The 7,500-nt window shown below is 44.5% G+C and overlaps 1 protein-coding gene across 4 annotated transcripts in view; it reads right to left on the bottom strand.

Moving 5' to 3' along the window:
• Nucleotides 1–7,500, bottom strand: part of LOC143293920 (cytosolic purine 5'-nucleotidase-like) — a 211,454-nt gene that overhangs the window by 73,826 nt on the left and 130,128 nt on the right. The window lies entirely within an intron of this gene.

The raw sequence follows: 7,500 nt of genomic DNA, 5'->3' as shown, positions 1-7,500 counted from the left end.
TGGGCAGCTTGTACGCATACAAAAGTTTTCTTCTCATCTAAATCAATGCCATTACCAAAATGACTAATTAGTTCTTATAATCATCATTATTGTAAGTGTGTATGCGCATACGCTCGTATGTGTGCGCGTGTATGTCTGTACTGCATGTAATAATGTACTCTTTCGGATGAATTAGCAAAATTAGGTTCAGTGTGCAGCGTGCACTTTGCGCACGTAAAAGTACCCGCGGGAACAAAAAGAGTTTTCCATGGCAAAATTCTATAGAAAAAAAATCCACTTTAAAAAGTAAGTAAAACAGATAAAACTTGCAGGCAGAAAAGAAAGGACTGGTCCTGCACTGTAACGACAAGTTTTCTTCGAGGAGACTGGTCTGATATCTGTTGTGACAAAAAGTTACAACACAACACAGCACAATCCAACAAACGTGTGTGTGTGTGTGTGTGTGTGTGTGTGTGTGTGTGTGTGTGTGTGTGTGTGTGTGTGTGTGTGTGTGTGTGTGTGTGTGTGTGTGTGTGTGTGTGTGTGCAGTCTGTACTCTGACTTAACCCAAACCAATGTTGCATAGCCTGCCGTTAGTCATGTTCAATCATAGTACGCTATTTCTGTGGTCTTACTATTTCGTGGTTGTAACTGTAAATACTGTTTTAAGGATTTCGTGAACTTAGCATAAAAGCATTTCGCGTCTTAAGTATTCATACTGAATGGCTGTACCCCCGGAAGCGGAGTATGGCTGCCTATATTAAAAACGGTCATACACGTAAAAGCCCATTCGTGTGCATACGAGTGAACGTGGGAGTTGCAGCCCACGAACAAAGAAGCAGTATTAAAGAAGAATGGTTTTAATTTTCGTGCACTGGAGAAAATAAATATTTAGCATTCTGAAGTCTGTCTTGTTTCGACAATAATATTCAACACATGCTGCATACTATGTACACACATCAGAGCATAGCTTTCCTCTACCACACTCCATCACGGCCAACCATTGCACAAAGACACGTGCATGTACGAACACATAAACGTATGCATGTGTGCACGCGTTCGCACGTGTAAATACATACGTGACCTTATAAAAAATATATGTTCATGCAGACAGATACACACACACGCACGCGTACGAGTGTGTGTGCGCGCGCGCATACAAACACACACACACACAGACTCACACACAAAAAAAACACACACACAGACTCGCACACACACACATACACACACATGCTCACTCTCTCTCTCTCTCTCACACAAGCATGTGTGGCTGTGGCCACAAGGATGCACACACGCATTCAAAGAGTGACGAGCACATCACACATATGCACATCTGCAAGTGCATACGCACATGCACTCAATCACGCCCGTGTGCACACAAACACAAGCCCGCCCGCGCGCGCACGCATGTACCCACCCACCCACACAGACATAAACACACACAAACACACATACACAAGCACTGGAGCACACACACACACACGCACGCACATATACACACACGCACGCACACACGCACGCACACACACAAACACACACACGCATTGATGTACACGCAAAGAAATAAACACATACTCGAGCGCGTGCGTGAACATACACGCACTTACACACATCGTGCGAGCGCGCACACACACACACACACACACACCACACAGACTACACACACACACACACACACATATAACGCGCGCGCACATGCACGCACACACACGCACTCACACACATAGAGGCACGCACGCACGCACACACACACACACACACACACACTTTACCCAATCACACTTAAAGCCACTTGTGCTTCCATCTCCTCCCCTCCAAACCTCCTCACCCCCCACCATACACCATCATTTGGGAGGAGGAAGAGGAGGAGGAAGGGGAGGAGGAGGAGAAGGAGCAGGAGGAAGAGAAAGAGGAGGAGGAGGAGGAGGAGAAGGAGGAAGAAAAGGAAGGAGGAGGAGAAGGAAGAGAAGGAGGAGGAAGAGGAGGAGGAGAAGAAGCAGGAGGAGAAGGAGGAGGAGGAGGAGGAGGAGGAGGAGAAGCAGCAGCAGGAGGAGGAGAAGAAGAACAACAACAACAACAACGAGAGCAAGACAGACAGACGTACTGACTGACTGACAAAGATGCAGGCAGACAGACAGACGGGCAGACAGACAGGAAGACAGACAGACGGGGAGGCAGAGACAAGGGCGCCTCACCCCACAATGTCAGAAGTGGCAGGGATCTACTCGTTGAACCCATCCCCTGTGCAATGCTCTTCACAACATCAACCACTGCACCCCGTTCTATCTGAGCACCCGTCAGGAATTCCGAGAGGCCAGCAGGAGGGGGGGTGCGGGGGAGAGGTGGAAGCAGAGGGGGACGGGAGGGGGGGGGGGGGAAGAAAAACGGAGGAGGAAGAAAAAGGGGAAGTCATCTGTTTTAGTTTTCGTCTGCAGTGACGTCCCTTACCCACCCATCCCAACACCTTTCCTGTGTCCTATATCTGTTGTCTTTTTTTTTATTTATTTGTTTTCTTAAATTCAAATTCTTGGTGGGTGCAAGTGGAAAATCATTCATCATGCTTATGTATGGGGGAGGAGGGAGGTCGGGAGGGGGGGGGGGGAACGTTTAAGACGTGTCCTACAACATAGTATGAACATGTATGCGTACCTTTCTTCCAGCAAATATCATCACACGAAATAAATTTTCCAGAATCAGAGCCAGAATGATTTCTCCTTTTTTCAAAATCTCAGAATGAAATAAATGTCGTAAATATGCGCACACACTGAATGTGCTTATTTTTCGGCTTTATAGGTGTTTCCTACATCCACCAAAAACGTTTTATACATCGCATTGTCAGTATTTATTGACAGTGTTTTGCCAAAGACAAAAACAAGCATTCCATCTGTTCTGGTCATGTCATTTCCAAACAGTATCAATCCTACGATGAACTTTACAGTTCGGTAATTTTAGCATTTTCCCATGAAAACACTGTCTAAACCCCTAAAAATAAAAACAGGTTAGAAAATTTACAATGCCAGTAATAGTGTTCAGAATTTGCAATCTTTCTTATAAAGCAATTTGTTAGTAATGGATAATCCGTGGCATATTTCAATTTGAAGATTCCCAGTCTTATTTCTTTCACTTTTTTCTACTTTTATTGAAATGGCTTCCCAATTTATCGCAGTCTCTGGTTTTGACATTCAATTAAAGGAATTCACCTTTCATATAAAACCGGTTCCAGTAGTATGTCGTAATGGTAATGAGAGTGTTGTCCTGTGGAGAAAAAAAGTCTGTCGATTAAATTCACTCTGATAGGTGCATAAACACACACACACCCACACACCTACACCCCCCCCCCAAACACCAACACACCTACCCACATGCAGAACACACACACACACACACACACACACACACACCAAACACCAACACACCTACCCACATGCAGAACACACACACACACACACACACACACCAAACACCAACATACCTACCCACATGCAGAACACAGACACACAGACACACACCAAACACCAAAACACCTACCCACATGCAGCACACACACACACACACACACACACACACACACACACACACACACACACAGCCCAGCACACCTGCAGACACTCGGAACACTGCAGCGTCAGATGGCAGCAGTAAGGACCACAGGATGGATCGATGAGCAGAGAGGACACGTGAACCCCATCCCCTGTGGGCCACGGGAACACAGCAACACGACACACACATACAGACACAATGCAGTGAAACAAGGTGAAAAGAAACAACGGAAGACAGAGAGGAGGAGGAGAGGAAGAAGAAGAACAAAGAAAGAAAGAAAGAAAGAAAATAAAGGCAGAGAGAGGCGGAGGAGGAGGAGAAGGAAGGAAGGAAGGAGAGAAAGAAAGAAAGAAAAAGAAAATAAAGGCAGAGAGAGGAGGGGGAGGAGGAGAAGAAGAAAAAGAAGAAGAAGAAGAAGGAGGAGGAGGAGGAGGAGGAGGAGAGGAAAAAGAAGAACAAGAACAAGCAGTTAAGACAAAAATGAAAGAAAAAGTATTTTAAAAACCAAACCAAAACAAAAAAAAACAAACAAAAAAACACCACCACCAAGACAACAAAAAACTGGAAAAAAGAAAAGAAAACAAAAGAGAGAGAATGTTAGAAAAAAAAAGGAAATTACATGAAGACAAGAAAACAGAAAGAAGAATGAAAAAGATAAAAGAAAGAAAAAGAAGAAGACAAAACCCTTCCAACAACAACAACAACAGCACCACCACCACCACCACCGACGACGACGACGACAACAAAAGGAAGAATAAATACGAGGACAAAGAAAAGAAAAGAAAAAAGAAAGAACAGACAGACAGACAGACAGACTGACAGACAGACGAAAGGAAAAAAAAAAAAACACCAGCAAACTATAGGGTGTAACAAGAACAACGCAATATTCACAGACTGTTTATTTGCCAAGTGTGTAAAACACAAAGAATGTGAACAATTTTTCTTGGGCAGGGATAGGGATAGGGATGTGTGTGTGTGTGTGTGTGTGTGTGTGTGTGTGTGTGTGTGTGTGTGTGTGTGTGTGTGTGTGTGTGTGTCTTGGGGGGTGGGGTGGGCAGGGGGTTGGAGGGGGGAAATGGAGGGGGAAATACAATACGTCAAGGAGTGGGTAGAGGAAGGAGGAGGGTGGTAGGCAGGGGGGAGGGGTGGGGGGGGGGCGGTAGGTATGTGTGGGAGGGGGGAGGGGGGAGGGACGGTGGAGAGAGAGAGAGAGAGAGGGAGGGTGGGGAAAAGAATAAAAGACACGTCAAGGAGTGGGAAGGGGGGGGGGTGATAACTATATGCATGTATATGAATGTGTATTGTGTGTGCGTGAGTTTATGTAAGTTTGTGCCTGCCTATGTGTGCGTATGTGTTAGGGTAGCTGTTAGATACACATGTATTGTTAAAATGTATGTATGCAGTGTGTGTGTGTGTGTGTGTGTGCGTGTGTGTGCGTGCGTGTGTGTGTGTGTGTAGTCACATTTTGGTGTGTGTATGTAACATAGATGTAATGTTTTATGTTAACAAAGCGTTTTTGTAAAGCACCTAGAGCAGATTTCTGGATAGTGTGCTATATAAGTATCCATTATTATTATTATTATTATAGTGGTAGGGGGAGATGGGAGGGAGGGAGGGAGGGAGAAAGTGAAACGAAGAAGAGGGAGATGATAATGGAGAGATGCATAAGGTAAGATGGGCAGGAGGAGAGGCTACATAGGGCTCACTTTTCCCCCGTAAACACACGTACACACACGTCCCAACATATACACACAAACAAGCATGTGTGTGTGTGTGTGTGTGTGTGTGTGTGTGTGTGTGTGTGTGTGTGTGAGAGAGGGAGAGAGAGAGAAAGAGAGAAAGAGACAGACACACACACACACACACAGAGAAAGAGAGACAGAGTGAAAGAGAGAGAGAGAGAGAGAGAGAGAGAGAGAGAGAGAGGAAGGCAGAAGATGCAGCATGACTGCATCAGATCAACTCAGTGGCGGCCATGCCAACGATAGGGCAGGTCAATGTACGGGACTCCCACTTCTTTCTTTCATCCTTCCTTCATTACTTCTACACTTTTTCTCCTTTTTTTTTCTCTCTCTCTCCTATGTGTATCTATTTCCGCTGTCTGTCATACCCCCCCCCCCTTCTCTGTCTCTCTCTCTCTCTCTCTCTGATTGCTCGTTCTCTGTCTTCATTATTCTTTCTGCATTACTCTCTCTGTCTCTCTGCGCCCCCCCCCCCTCCCCTCCACCGCCCCACCCTTTCTTCCTCCTCCCTCTTCGTCTGTCTCACTCTTTCTGCCCACTCATCTGTCTGTCTATCTGTCTTTGTCACTCTCCTCTGTGTGTCTGTCTCTCTCTGTCAATTCTTCTTCTTCTTTCTCTCTCTCTACCTCTCTGTGTGTCTGTCTATCTGTCAATTCTTCTTTTTCTCTCTCTCTACCTCTCTGTGTGTCTGTCTCTCTGTCAATTCTTTTTCTCTCTCTCTACCTCTCTGTGTGTCTGTCTCTCTGTCAATTCTTCTTTTTCTCTCTCTCTACCTCTCTCTGTGTGTGTCTGTCTCTCTCTGTCAATTCTTCTTCTTTTTCTCTCTCTCTACCTCTCTCTGTGTGTCTGTCTCTCTCTGTCAATTCTTCTTCTTCTTTTTCTCTCTCTCTACCTCTCTGTGTGTCTGTCTCTCTGTCAATTCTTTTTCTCTCTCTCTACCTCTCTGTGTGTCTGTCTCTCTGTCAATTCTTTTTCTCTCTCTCTACCTCTCTGTGTGTGTCTGTCTCTCTGTCAATTCTTCTTTCTCTCTCTCTACCTCTCTCTGTGTGTGTCTGTCTCTCTCTGTCAATTCTTCTTCTTTTTCTCTCTCTCTACCTCTCTCTGTGTGTCTGTCTCTCTGTCAATTCTTCTTTTTCTCTCTCTCTACCTCTCTCTGTGTGTCTGTCTCTCTCTGTCAATTCTTCTTCTTCTTTCTCTCTCTCTCTACCTCTCTGTGTGTCTGTCTCTCTCTGTCAATTCTTCTTCTTTCTCTCTCTCTCTACCTCTCTGTGTGTCTGTCTATCTGTCAATTCTTCTTCTTCTTTCTCTCTCTCTACCTCTCTCTGTGTGTCTGTCTATCTGTCAATTCTTCTTCTTCTTTCTCTCTCTCTACCTCTCTGTGTGTGTCTGTCTATCTGTCAATTCTTCTTCTTTTTCTCTCTCTCTCTACCTCTCTCTGTGTGTCTGTCTATCTGTCAATTCTTCTTCTTTCTCTCTCTCTACCTCTCTGTGTGTCTGTCTCTCTGTCAATTCTTCTTCTTTTTCTCTCTCTCTACCTCTCTGTGTGTGTCTGTCTATCTGTCAATTCTTCTTTTTCTCTCTCTCTACCTCTCTCTGTGTGTCTGTCTATCTGTCAATTCTTCTTCTTCTTTCTCTCTCTCTACCTCTCTCTGTGTGTCTGTCTATCTGTCAATTCTTCTTCTTCTTTCTCTCTCTCTACCTCTGTGTGTGTGTCTGTCTTCAATACTGAGCCTAAGACAGATTCAGATTCAGATGGTTTATTCATTTTAGGCCTAGGCCCCTCATGAAGGGGAAAGTGAACAGACACTAATCATATTTAAGACAAAGATCAAAACAATGCAGCTATGGATATATCAGGTTAATCAGGAACATTAAGAAGTGAGAATTTCCCTGTATCTAAATGCTTTGTAGAAAAACAGACAAATTTCGCACAACATCATGGTCAGTACAAGACAATAGAACCAATTTGAAGAGACATGGTTGTCAATAGTATCTGGGTCGAATAAAAGTTTCTCTGATTTCTTTCAAGACTTCACAACAAAGAACAAAAACGTTTTGAGCCTGAGACGGAGCATCCATGTGAATTCACCGTCCTGGTGGTTGTGAAAGGCTATGGGGTCTTAAATCTCACTCTCTCTACACACACACACACACACACACACACACACACACACACTGTATTGTATTGTATTGTATTTATTGTATTTCTCTTTCTGTCACAACAGATTTCTCTGTG

Source organism: Babylonia areolata, chromosome 19, assembly GCF_041734735.1.
Source record: "Babylonia areolata isolate BAREFJ2019XMU chromosome 19, ASM4173473v1, whole genome shotgun sequence".
Lineage (NCBI taxonomy): Eukaryota > Metazoa > Mollusca > Gastropoda > Neogastropoda > Buccinidae > Babylonia > Babylonia areolata.
Note: the sequence above shows the minus strand (reverse complement) of the source record. Positions and strands in the feature narration are given on the sequence as shown.